This window comes from Pyrus communis, chromosome 3 (assembly GCF_041283825.1).
Source record: "Pyrus communis isolate YQ-2024b chromosome 3, ASM4128382v1, whole genome shotgun sequence".
In the NCBI taxonomy this organism is placed as follows: Eukaryota; Viridiplantae; Streptophyta; class Magnoliopsida; order Rosales; family Rosaceae; genus Pyrus; species Pyrus communis.
In genome coordinates, this window is record NC_142567.1 from 17,957,661 (window position 1) to 17,972,458 (window position 14,798).

Sequence of the window (14,798 nt, forward strand, 5' to 3'; positions counted from 1 at the left end):
GTCTGTTAGTAATACTGATCCAATTTGCAATTTTGTTTCATTTTTCCGTTGAATATCCGTTAAAGATTTAAGACAAATATGTCCTTCCATCCTATTTGTTGTCTCTACCAATCAACCTCCTCAAGTCAAACACAGGACCGTCCTTGATGTTTTGGAGGCTCTGTGCAAATTAGATGAAAAGGCTCTCCTTATTTAAAAAAAAAAAAAAAAACAGTTTTTGGACAATATATTCATACAGAAATTCCACAATCAATATTCAAATTTAATTGAAATCAACATCTCACTCTTACTAATGAATAATCTCCAATTGCTATGAAATTATGATTTAGGATTCATCCATGAAAGCATGGAGCACGACTAAAAGAGAGATGCGGAAATAGGCTAGTGTTGTGGAAGAAAGTAATAAATAAGTTAGTAAAGTGGAAGAAAGTAATACACTAGTTTTTTTATTGCTAGAGAAAATGAAAAATTAATATATTAAGTATAAGCTCCACCTAATCAATTGTAATATAGATAAAATCATATGATGATGATTTTCTTTTCAATCAAAAATTTTTTTATTAGAAAATTTATACTCATACGTAATATATAGGAGGATCAAAATTTTTTGGGGCCTCTATAAAATTCAGGACCCTATGCCGCTCATCTTTTGCACACCCTTAACGCCCCCCTGGTGAAACAACAACGGTAGCCATTAACCTCTTCGAAGACTTCTCTCGCATTATATAGCATGGCCAATCTCAAGTAACTGCTCAACATCATCTATGAAATCAAGGTCTCCAAGGCCTTCGTTATTCATCCCAGGAATGTAAACGATGCGGTTGATGCCTCGAAGTTATTGTGTGAGATGGAGGTGGAAGAAAATGCCAAGAGAGAGAAATTGCTTTATGTATTGTTGGAGATGGGGATATTTGAGGAGTTAAATGGAGAAGGAACTGTGAGTGGAGTGGCTGGGAAAGGAAGAGGCTTGGAGGGCGGGAGGCGATATGTGTCGTGCGACTCGTGCCTCAGATGGGGATGTGCGTTTTTTATTTTTTTTGTTTTCTTTAACAATGGATGGAATATATTGACTATTTACTCATGCATCTGAATGGCTTTTTGACAAAAAATTTGATTCAGACTTAGATTGCTAACGGACTTGACCACATGATTAGGGTTTGATTCAGACCTCGAAAAAAAATTTGATTTAAACGATGCGGTTGATGCCTCGAAACTATTGTGTGAGATGGGGGTGGAAGAAAATGCCAAGAGAGAGAAATTGCTTTATGTATTGTTGGAGTTGGGGATATTTGAGGAGTTAGATGGAGAAGGAGCTGTGAGTGGCGTGGCTAGGAAAGGAAGAGGCTTGGAGGGCGGGAGGTGGTAGGTGTCGTGCGACTCGTGCCTGAGATGGGAATGTGCATTTTTTTTTTTTTTTTTTTGCTTTTCTTTAACAATGGATGGAATATATTGACTATTTACCCATGCATCTGAATGACGTTTTGACAAAAATTTTGATTCAGTCTAAGATTGCTAACGGACTTGACCACATGAGTAGGGTTTGTTAAAAACTTGGTTTGATTCAGACCTCGATAAAAAATTTGGTTTTCTCAAAAACATCGACGTGCTTCTAAACAAAAAGTCTTCTAGAAAAGCAATTTCCAAATAGAAAATCGCTAGATCAAGCTAACTCCAGATGGCTGACTCTATGATGCACCTTCATCAGTTCTTCAAAGGAAGCAAGAAAGCACAAGATTTAATTAGGATGCATTCACGTAGAAGAAGAAAAGTAGATAGAAAATGAAAGTTCCACAATATTCTTACAATAAACAACCTAACAAACTCTACAAGCTACTTGAACCTAAAGGCAATCAACTCGGGCAAATATAATATAAAATTTTTCTTTAGGAAGAATAAAAAGGCTTAACCCGAACACCCAAAACCTCAGCAGGAACACAAAAGCCTAACAAATATATTGGAATTTACTTGCTCCATGTGAAAACAAGAAAAGCAAGCCATATTCTGATCTATATTCATCTCCTTTTGCTGCTTTCTTCGCTAAAGAAATTGAGCAAGACAGAGCTTTTGCATTTGGGGCACTTTGGATCCACTTCAGATAGCATGACATACATGAGGCACCGAGGACACCCTGCGAGCACCATCGCCTTGGCTTCGGGCGTACTCAGGTAATGCATCATCTGATCATCAGGCTCCAATGACACGCATGAGCTGTGATCGATTGACATGTCCGAGGATGTCTCGGAGGCAGCTGGGGAGTCACCTGGTGACGATGAGTTAGCCCTCGGAGGAGATAGGTTCAGCTTCAATTCAAGCCTTGGACCACTACTTCCGCGTCTGCTCATCTTTGTGTCTCTCCTTTTAATATCGATCTGAAAACCTCCCACCTGTCGAAAACCCTAACATGCAAATTAGAACACAAGGACATTAATCAACCTAAAATAATAATTAACATATAGTTGAACATAATAATTAATCAACGTCTTGCCTTGGGAAAGATAGAGAAAAATATATATACAGACAGTATATTAGGCAAAAATTACTAGATTGGAGCTATAGAGATATATGGGCAAAAATTACAGAAATTGCAAGATTGGAGCTAGTCACTACAAATGGTTTGGTGAAGGTATGCTGGTAAAACTAGCTATATATAGTAGTAGGGTTGGGTCAGCAATCAACAAATATGTGTTTGGTGTTCAACAGTTGGACCTCTAAGCATCTTCAAAGGAGATATTAAATTTTAGGCGGAGATGTCATTGTGCATACTTGATATTAAAAAACTTCTAACCGAAGTGTTATTTGTAGACTGGAATTGAAGCTTTTGTGATTTATGAGTCAAATTTGACATCAACGTCAAATTTATTTTTTAGGGTTTTTATCACATATAGTCCCTAAAATTGACCCTCACCATCAAGATGGTCTCTGAAATTAAAAATCAATCAATGTAGTCCCTGAAAATAGGTGTCACAAATCAATGTGGACCTTCCATCAGAATTATATTAAAAATTCCATTAAGTGCTGATGTGGCAAAAATGGGCCCCACAAGATTTATGGATTTTTATCACAATATGGTCTTTGAAATTGAAAATCAATCAATTTAGTCATTGAAAATAGGTGTCGCCAATCAATATGATCCTTCCACGACAATTTTGTAAAAAACATTTGTTATGTGCTGATGTGGGTTTAATAATTAATTAAAAAATTGTCTAAATACCTTTTTGCACAATGGATTTTTTTTCTTCTTATAGTAGGGCCTACTCCTAAGAGAGTTCCCTTCCATAAATTCTCAAGGGCACTAGGCTTAACCAAGGCTTAAGAGGTGGTGTGGAAATAGTTTACAACCACCAATGGACGCACCTCGGTTATAACTTCATTATCTCAAGGCAGACCTCATCGTTCTTTGCATCACCAGACCACCAGGGAAGCGCTGAACAAGCTCTCCAAGATTAAGGTTGTGAGGATGTTTATCACCTAAATGTTAACGGTGATGTCCCAGAAGTCGTTGCCAATGGGCCAAGCCGTCACCAAAGGTGATCTCGATCTAAATTCAATTCGGTGGAGAGTATTGAAGTGTGTAAAGATAGGTGTATTGAGATTTGTTTGTACCATACTTGACCAATCCCGAAACTACTAAGCACCAGTCAACAGCATACCGTCAATGACCCACAAGACTTTTCCTCCAACCAGGAGGCCAATCACAACACGATACATGTCGGTATCAGAGGCCAATCACAGTGCAACACATGTCGATATCAGAGGCCAATCACAACATGACACGTGTCAATGTCAGAACAAAGCTAGAAACTCTCTTCTATAAAAGGGGATCATTCTCCCATAATAATCCCTCAGATCATTTGTACTAAACTATTCACTAGAACTCACTAAAAGAGAGCATGAACCTATGTATTTGTGTAAACCCTTCACAACTAATGAGAACTCCTCTACTCCGTGGACGTAGCCAATCTGGGTGAACCACGTACATCTTGTGTTGTTTGCTTCCCTATCTCTATTCATTTACATACTTATCCACACTAATGACCAGAGCAATCTAGCGAAGGTCATAAACTTCACACTTTCTGTTGTACCAAAGTCCTAGCCGATTTTGTGCATCAACAAGATTTTTTTTTTCTTTTTTAGAGAATAAAGAGCGAAGAAGGTATAGAAATGTGGACTGAGATGTTTTTGGGTAGGCAATTTTTTTATTAACTATTAAATTATTAAGCCTATTTGTAATTTTTTTAAAATTTAATTAGACTTGTGTGACCGATTTATATGTCATATCAACACATAACAAAATTTTTGACAGAATTATGACGGAATTACTACATTGATTTGAGACACTTACTTGAGGGACTACATTGATCAATTTTCAATTTCATGGACCATTTTGATGTCGCGAGTCAATTTTAGGGACCATTATGATATCATGGATTAATTTCAAGGACCATTTGTGAGAAAATATGACTTATGGGCTCCATTTATGTGTCACATCAGTACTTAACAGATTTTTTAACAGAATTATGATGGAATGACTACATTGATTTGCGATACCTATTTTTTGGGACTACATTGATTCATTTTCAATTTCAGGGACCATGTTGATGGTAAGGGTCAATTTCATGAACTTTTGTGATAATTAAAAAAAAAATAAAAAAAATAAAAATCTATTTTTTATTAGTTTTAATTCTGGGTTTTGTGACGTGATGTATGTAGATAATTTGTGAATCATTTTTCTGTGGACGAAATCAAATTATATTTGACGCCACGAGAATGCCGACGTGAATTAAGGGCCTAGTTAGGTTGTAGTGGAAAATTGGGTTTGTTTGGATTAAATTGTTAGCCTTAAATTTTATGGCCCAAATTAGGGCCCTATATATTTTTTTTATTATCACCCAACCCGGACCACACACACACACACATTCACCCTCACGTACCTGCACTCACCCCTTCTCTCGATTCTTCCCCATACGTACAGTCCGTACACCCACACACCCAACTAGTCTCGTCGTGCACAGATTGAGCTAATGGAGACTACTTCTGGGTTCCTTGCAAGCTGAGGAACACAGTCATACCAGTAGTTTGGGGAAAGGACCTCAGGAACCTGAGAATCCTTAAACTCCGGCAAGGAGTTAAACTACTTCGACGTGATCGTGGGATCTACTTAAGGATTTAAGACTCGTGGTAGTTCTCAAACAACTTCCCTAGTCTTTAGAATGATTTTGGAGTAGTTTGGACGTCGAGATACACAGGTTTGGGAAGTTGCAGATTTGACCGGACTGTCGAAGGATTTTTTGACCATGTTTTGTCGATTTTGGGCTTTTAAACAGGTAAGATCATGTTCTTCTAGTTGAGAGCTTTAATTTGGTACCAATTTCATGAAATTTGGTGTTAAAACGATGAAGATATTAAGATTTCAAGTTTTTCTAGAAACCGGTGAGTGCATCGGCGGCCAACGCCGGAATCTGGCGAACCATCGGAGAAGAAGAGGAATATTCCATCAACTTTGACAGAATATGCTAACAGCGTAAGGTAATACCGTTAGTTTTTAGACAAAATATGTTGTTATTTAACAAAATATTCCCTAACGCTGTTAGGGATTCCGTGCATCATGCCAAGCGCATGGCCGCTCATGTGGCCGTGCCTTGGCCAGCGCGTGAGGGCGTGTGGGATGTTGAAAATTTTTTCTAAAAATATGGGAATGCTCGTGGTGTTGAGTAGGCCACGATAGTATATTCAAACACCCCAATTGAGTAACGTATGAGAAGTTATTTCATAGTGATGGTTATGTGCTTTAAAATAACGTTAAATTAGTTGTTTCACATATAGGTGAGATGTTTCTAGAGGACGAGCGTAGCCAAGCGAGAATTGGGGGTTACGACCCGACTACATACCAATGAGTGGGCTTTTTGGTTTTATATATATACATATATATGCCTTATGTTTCCCATAAACTGTTTAAATGGTTTACATTTTAAATACCATGTCGTATGCATTACTTATTAGTAACTGTGCATATTACTGCTCGACACCGTGGACGCTCAGGTAAGTTTCAGGTGAGTACATAGTGATGGTTGTGATGGTAGTGTGTATGATTATGATGAGTTGATTTCAATGATTTATATCTTGCACCTCGGTGTTAGTGCTCCGCCCGAGAGTAGGGCTTAGCCTTCACGTGATCGTTCACCTCCCGCACCATACGCTCACCTTGGATCCAAGGCAGGTGCCAGCCTGTTGTACAGACCACATTAGGTGGTTCCGACTCGTAAGTGACTTGCAATACTTCGCATAGCCTTCATGTGATCGTAGCACTTGAGCGTACTTATTTACACCTAACATGTCGCACAGACCACATAGATGGTTCCGACTCATGTGCATGATTTGATTTGATTGTTAAGTTATTGATTCAGCCGTACAGGTCACGTTAGGTGACTCTAGCTGATATGTCACTTTATATTAGTGCAATTCACCTAGCTTACTTATTCATGGTTGAGATAATTGTCATGGCATACACATGGTTTGGTTATTCTCGAGTATAGTTTTCATATATGTTTACAGTATTATTTTCTGGGAAACTTATACGGGTTTTACAGCGAGGGGTTATTACATTTGAAAAGATAAATGGTTTTGAAAGTTTTGTTTTTGCCCACTCACACTTTCTGTTTTGCGCCCCTCCAGGTTCTAGATAGAAGTTCGCGTTGGTGGCTCACGAGGACTTCATGGTGGTTCTGACAGACATCCACCAGTGTAGGGTTTCTTTAATGATCTGTATAATTATTATTTAGTCTTTCGGACTGCACTTTGATACCTATGCTCTGTTTGTGTGTGTCTTTACTCTAATCACCTTCACTCGTACTTATAGGCTAGTCTAAGGTAAGATAACTAGTGGTTTTTATTTATTCGCATTTTCACATCATTACTACTTTCGCACAACGCACATGGTTACGTCACCCTCACGTAACGGCCAGCATGCCTCGATTGAGGTCGGGGTGTGTCAATAATAGTAAAAAAATACAACATTAGTGTGTACTCCAACCGAAATGTCAATTCCTATGTGGCATAAGGGATTGACAAACAGTAACTTCAAATCTATTTTTAGTGATTTATAAGTGTTTTTTTAATCATTTTTCTTATTATTATTTTTGTTCTAAAAATACATATTACAATTATGAAAAGTAAATAATGTAATGAATAATAGTTTAAATATGACATACCAGGTGGAGAATAAAATTTTTAAAATGATCAAACTACCACATAATCTTTCAAATTTAAATTCTATGTTTAAAATTTGACATCTCCTATGGAGGTGCTCTAACGTTTCAGCCATTAAAAATTTTGTTTCAACTCTTTTTTATTAAATACAACCGTTTAAAGTTCTACATTAATAAGAAAATAATATTTGACAATTTAGTTGGAGAAACACAAAATTAGGCAGTCCATCAATTATAATTTGATTGTTATAATTTGACATTTCCTTAAAAGATGGTCTAAGGCCAAGAATTTAAGAGGGAGGGAAATTTTTGTGTTAACTTTAGTGGTTAATTATGATTATTATTATTTTGGAAATAAAGGAATGGAGAACAAAAAGAATGGGTGGAAAAGTGTACACAGAAAACTAAATATACTTTTTTTGAATACGTAAATTGGTATAATACAAGAATTGCATTGAATAAACATAAAGACCTACATCTTCCCGGAAGGAGGTAAATTGCTAGCTTGTGACGTGTATCCCCAATTATCTAGGCTGGTGTATTTGGTATGTGTATTTAAAATCACAGGAAATCTTTTCAAAATAGTCTCTAAAATTAGCATAATTTTACACTTTGTTTTCTAAGATTTAAAATCAATAGAAGTCGTCCTTGAGATTGTCCACCGTCAATTATTTTGGTTTTTCTTTGAGAAATCTCTATTAAATTGAGAGTATTTTTTTGTCTAATCAACTAGTCCCCTAAACTGGTGGTTTTTTTAATTTAATACAAAATTTTCACAGGATGACTAAATGATTAATTGTGTATAATCTCATAGACTAGTTCTGTTGATTTTCAATTTAAGGGATCAACAGATTCAACATGTGATAGTGAATATGACTTTTCGTGTATGACTTGGAAATACATCGTGTGACAAATTCAACAAAGTATTTAACACGATGGACATGTATGTGGCTAATTATGAAATTCAAAATTGTGGAATTGACCATATTAACTGCTAATGTTTGCTTGGAAGAACTAAAGACAGCCTTTTGACTGTGACCATGAAACTCTTGATAATTCCAATCTTATCCTTGACAAGTTCTGCTATTCTTCTCCAAGTGTCCAAGCTTCTTTGGTACTTTGGTTATAAATCTTCTGAAAATTTAACTTTAGTTTATAAAACATAATTTTCTCAATATAAAACAAGATATAAATTTTTTATTCGAATAAAATCCATCTACTAGATTCCACATCAGCAAATTCTTTAATTATGTTTGACTTAACATATTTAAAACTTTCTAAATGCCTAAAATACCCCTATTTGAATGTTTGATGTACACAATTAATGTCATGTGAATTATAAGGGATAATTAATAATTTTTACTAAAAAAACATTTGTAATAAATTTATTGCCTAATATATAAAAACAATATAACATGTCTAATATATTGACATGCTTAATTAAGTCACTAAAATTATATTTTACATATTAATGTTGGTAAATAATTTCACACACATATAAAAAAAAAGACTAATATATGTAAAATTTCATGCAAAATAATTTACCAAGAAAAATATTATTTGATTCAAATAGTGCTCCTACTATTAAAATTTTAAAATGTTAGATTGCTAAAAATAATTTATCTACATAATAAACAAACCCAATATATGCAAAATAATTTACCTACATAAGAAAGCACTATTATTTTATTTAATACTAATTTACATACAAAATAATATGAATTTACCTACCAAATATATTATTTGCTAATCATAAATTTACAAATAGGTAAACTAATTACATATAATAATTTTTTAACATATATGTTAGTACTGCGCATATATATATATATATATATATATATATATATATTTGAACGTATAGTAGTACTATATACATATAGGTAAATTATATGTATATTGAACTTTTAGTAGTATGATATACTTTTGAATGTATTTATGTATGTGTGTGTGTGTGTATTGATATATGTTAGGGGTAATGGTATGTGCAATATTTATTGATTTGTTCATTATAATTAAGGTAAGTAATAATATTTATTGATTTGATTTAAATATTGTGGCACAAGTTGTAAATATTTTGTAATAGTAGGTCAATTACTTTTCTATTTGGCAGTCTTTTTCAAATTTGGATTTTATTTTGATGTTTTAAATTAGATGGGTTTTTATCTAGGAAATAAGAGTTGCAAGGATTTATATCTAAATAACCCTAAAATCTTTAAAAACGAATTAGTGGTCTATCACAAGAGCGTCCAAATATTATACACAGGCCATATTGTGTCCAATGGATGCTAATTTCGGCCAAGAATAAAGTAATATAACCACACATACAAAATTTCTCGAGTCTGTTTTTGCTCACTCCCATTAACTTATATATTGATGGTTGTCTAATTACTCTAATCAGTCTTAACAAATTTTATCACATGAGTTTGTCTCACCAAATTAGTAAAGCGTGTGGTCTTGCCTTCACATTTACATTGAGTATCCGAATCTAGTGTTGCCCAATGCCAGTGTGACAAGTCTCTCAGACAACTCACAATGGTGAAGATAGTGTTGGTTATTTTAAATATTTTATTAATATTTTATTTTAAAGATACAAAACTTATTATTATTTTATTTTATTTATTTTTAATATTTAAGAGTTATGTTTTATTTGAAGAGTTATATTCCTTTTAAAAGGGTATGAGAAGTTCTTTAAATAAGAAACCTGAGATAGAAAAACAAATACGCTAAGCTTTTCTGTCTCCCTCAATTCTCACATCTCTCTTAGTCAGTTTATATTTCTACTTCATAATTCTTGGGCAATTGATCATTGCTTGGCAATCCCGTCTGCTGTTGGCATGCATATCGGATCAGACATCCTGTGAGGCTTTGAGTTGTATCTTGAAGTTGTAAGCACCGCCATAACCAGCACGTAGGAAGGCGTCTACGGCTTTAGAGCAACGACATCGTGCCTCTCTTTGGTTCACAGACCAGATATTCTTATTTCTTTTCTCCTAATTTAAATTTCATAAATCTAATAGTGATTATACATTTGATTTGATATATTTGATCATATAAATAATTGATATATTTCACAATCTAAAGCCGTAAAGATGTGATAATATAATTGCAAATTTACAATCAGTTTTACAGTACCTTGAATTTGAAAGCCCTAAGAACTGTAATTTTTCTTGTGTTGAAGGTGGAATTTTAGGGTTCTGTCGTTCTTACACTTTTGACTCTCTGCAATTTTTTTTTCTTCGGGTCCTGTCAATTCCTTTTTTGACTCTGTGCATTATTTTTAGGAAAAATTTGAAATAGATTCAATTTTATAAACTATCTTTTGAAATATGTCTAATTTTTAGTAATTTTTAACTTTAGAAATAAATCCAATTTTTAATTACTTTGAACTCATTTAAAAAAAAACTCTTGTTTTTATTCTAGTCCTGTCATTGAATTTTCTGGGAAGGCTTCCTTCCTGTCATTGCCTTTTTTGAATCTGTGCATTGATTGCATTTACCAAAATACTGTTATTAAAAAAACCGAGTTTTGTTGCAAACTGCAATTAATTATAAAATATTACTTGTATACTGCTTACTGACACTTGTAAACTGTAATTATTTAATATTACTTGTAAACTGCAATTAATTATCAAACAGTACTTGTAAATTGCAATTATTTAATATTTCTTATCTGTCAAGGGATTTGACAACAACTGCACACTGATATATATATATATATAATATTAAACTGTGCGTATTTATATTATGCTTTAATTAAATCTTGTGTTTTAATCCCAACGTGATTTGACCAATAATTACATATTGAATTAATTGTTTTATGCTTTAATTAAATATGTACGTGATTATCACAATTTGACTACAACTGCATGCTGACATTTGTTGATTGTTATATGCTTTAATTATATAGAGTTTTAACGAAAAACTTGCGGTGCTATTTATTTTAAAGAAAAATCATATTTTTACACTAAAAAATTAAACATAGTACTATTAACTTTACCCTTTATTTTGTGCTTATCTTTAAAATTCAAAGTTTTCAAACGCTTTTTATTAATTTTCCTTTAATTAAATCTGAACGTGATTATTACAATTTGACTACAATTACAGACTGATATTTGTTAATTGTTTCATGCTTTAATAAAATCTGTGCATGATTAATTGGTCTGTGGTTATTTTACAGTAGTACAGTTTGTCCTATACTAGTAAACAAAAAAAGAAAATTAGTGACAATCTGTTCTAATTTCTACAGTATTATAGAAATTTTATATCTCTCTCACTTGTTATTAGTCAGTATTACATAACAAATGGCAAGCCTAGAAGAAGCCAATAGTGTTAAGCTTGACAAATTTAGTGGCCACAATTTTCGTAGGTCAAGCCAAAAGAAGGAAACCGAAAGGCAAACAACTATGAACTTAGTTGAGAATGACACCAACAAAATTGGGAAAAACAAAAACAAGTTCACCATAAATAATAAGAAGAACTTCAAACCTAGAAGAACAAATTTTAAGTTCAAATCACCCAACCAAAATAAGAACTTCCAAAAGACTAAGGATCAAGGGAGAGAGAAGGGGGTTTGCTTCGTTTGTGGAAGAACCAATCATAAGGCTAAGGATTGCTTCTACAAGAAGATTGAGGAGAACAAGTATAAGTCAAATCATAATGGTCCAAAAGCCCAAGTGAATATGCTGACAGAGCAACAATCTTCTCAAACACATTTTAAGTATAATTCCTTTGTCAATTTTACTTATGAAAATAAGGATTGGTGGGTAGATTCTAGAGCTAACGTACATGTCTGTTTTGATCGTGAATTTTTTAAAACCTATCAGAAATCAGGTGGAGGACGTGTAACTCTAGGAAATGACTCAATGTCGCAAGTACTTGGAATTAGAGACATAGAACTAAAGATGACATCTGGAAAGGTCTTAACTTTAAAGGACGTGCGACATGTACTTGATATTAGAAGAAATTTAATTAGTGGATCATGTTTAGTAAAGCAAGGCTATAAAGTTGTAATGGAATCAAATAAGGTTGTAATAACCAAGAATAATTTATTTATTGGAAAAGTTTTTATCAGTGAAGGATTATTTAAGTTAAGTGTTTCTTCCGAGTGCAATAATATTCCAAAAGTTCTTAATGTTGAATCTAGTAATGTTTGGCATGGACGGTTGGGACATGTAAACTTGTTAAAAATTAAGAAAATGATGGATTTGGACCTAGTCCCAAAGTCAAACATGAATCTTAAGCATAAGTGTGAAATTTGTGTACAAGCAAAACAACCCAAGAAACCTTTTAAGTCCGTGGAAAGGAATACCCAAATTTTAGAGCTTATACAAAGTGATGTTTGTGACTCAAATAGATTACCTACTAGAGCCGGTAATAAATATCTTGTCACATTTATAGATGATTGTTCAAAATATTGTTATATTTATTTGATAAAGACCAAGGATGAAGTATTTGGTAAATTCAAGATTTACAAGACAGAAGTGGAAAATCAATTAGAGAAAAGGATAAAGAGACTTAGGTCTGATAGAGGTGGTGAGTACACTCTTACCGATCTTAGTGTTTTTTTGTGAAAAGCATGGTATTATACATGAAGTAACAGCACCCTATTCTCCAAAATCAAATGGAGTTGCAGAAGGGAAGAATATGACCTTATTGGACATGGTGAATGCAATGCTCTTGAGTTCTGGATTACCAGAAAATTTGTGGGGGGAAGCAATTTTGATTGCATGTTTTATATTAAATAGAGTAATCATTAAAGACAACACTACTACTCCATATGAAATTTGGAAAAAGAGAACACCAAATCTCCAAGTCTTGAAAGTGTGGGGGTGTTTGGCTAAAGTTGCAATCCCATAACCTAAGAGAAAGAAGATAGGACCTAAAACTGTGGATATTGTTTCCTTAGGTTATGCTCATAATAGCATTGCCAATAGATTTCTAGTCATTAACTCTGAAATAAATGAAATTTCGAATAACACTATATTGGAGTCTAGGGATGCAACATATTTTGAAGACATATTTCCTTTCAAGACTAGATTGCAAAAGCAAGTGGTAGATAGATCATGCACTAGTATTGACAAAGCCTCCACAAATATTAGCCATCAAGTTACAAATGAAGAAGAACCTCTAGCAGAACTTAGAAAGAGTAAGTGACCTAGAGTGGAGAAGCACTTTGGTGATGATTTTTATACTTTTCTAATTGAAGGTGATCCAACAACATATAAGGAAGCCATGATCTCCGTCGATGCTCCATTTTGGAAAGAAGCTATAAATAGTGAAGCTGAATCTATTTTACAAAACAAATCTTGGGAGTTAACGGATTTACCACCCGGTACTACACCAATTGGTTGTAAGTGGGTATTTAGGAAGAAACTGAAGCCTGATGGAAGTATAGACAAGTACAAGCTAGGCTAGTAGCCAAGGGATTCACTCAAAAGAAAGGAATTGATTATTTTGACACTTACTCTCCTGTGTCTAGGATTACCACAATTAGGATCCTCATAGCATTAGCTTCTATACACAATTTAGTAGTACATCAAATGGGTGTTAAAACATCGTTTTTGAATGGAGACTTAGATGAAGAAATTTACATGGAGCAACCCGAAGGATTTATAGTGAAAGGCCAAGAACATAAAGTGTGTAAGTTGGTTAAATTGCTATATGGACTCAAGCAAGCTCCTAAAGCAATGGCATGAGATGTTTGATAAAGTCATTTTAGGATATGATTTTGAAATCAATAAGCATGAAAAGTGTGTCTACTATAAGGAATGCAATGGACAGTGTGTTATTTTATGTCTTTACGTTGATGATATATTATTATTTGGAACAAGTCTGGAAATTGTGAAAGATGTAAAGTCTTATCTATCAAAGAGATTTGATATGAAAGATCTAGGAGAAGCCAATATTATTTTGGGAATGAAAGTAGAAAGAACACAAGCAGGTTTTATTATAAACCAAGCTACTTCAATTGAGAAAATGCTTAAGAAGTTCAATTTTTTCAATTGCAATCCTATATTGACACCATATGAACCAAGTGTGTGCTTACTTAAAAATAGTGGTGAACCCGTTTGTCAACTCGAGTATTCTCAAATGATTGGGTCTTTGATGTATATAGCAAATAAAACTAGACTTGATATAGCTTATGCGGTTGGAAGGCTAAGTAGATACACTCATAATCCAAGTAAAGAACACTGGAGTGCTTTAAGGCAAGTGTTTAAATATCTAAGAGGAACTACGGATTATTCTATACACTATAAAGGATTTCCTTATGTAGTAGAAGGGTACAGTGATGCAAATTGGATCACTGATAGCTCCGAAGTGAAATCTACTTCAGGTTATGTATTTTTATTGGGAAAAGCAACTATATCTTGGGGATCTAAGAAACAAACAATAATTTCTAGAAGTACAATGGAATCTGAACTTAGCTCTTGATACAACATGTATAAAGCCTGAATGGATTAAGAATTTTTTGCTTGATATCCCATTGGTGAGCAAGCCATTACATGCCATCTCCATACATTGTGATAATAAGGCCGTGATAGATTTAGTGAAGCAGACACATACAAATAAGAAATTAAATAGGCATATCAAT

General features: G+C 33.8%; 1 pseudogene; it reads right to left on the reverse strand.

The window, feature by feature from the left end:
- Positions 1–2,012: 2,012 nt before the first annotated feature.
- Positions 2,013–2,342, reverse strand: LOC148698067 (protein GL2-INTERACTING REPRESSOR 1 pseudogene; annotated as a pseudogene).
- Between the last annotated feature and the right edge of the window lie 12,456 nt (positions 2,343–14,798).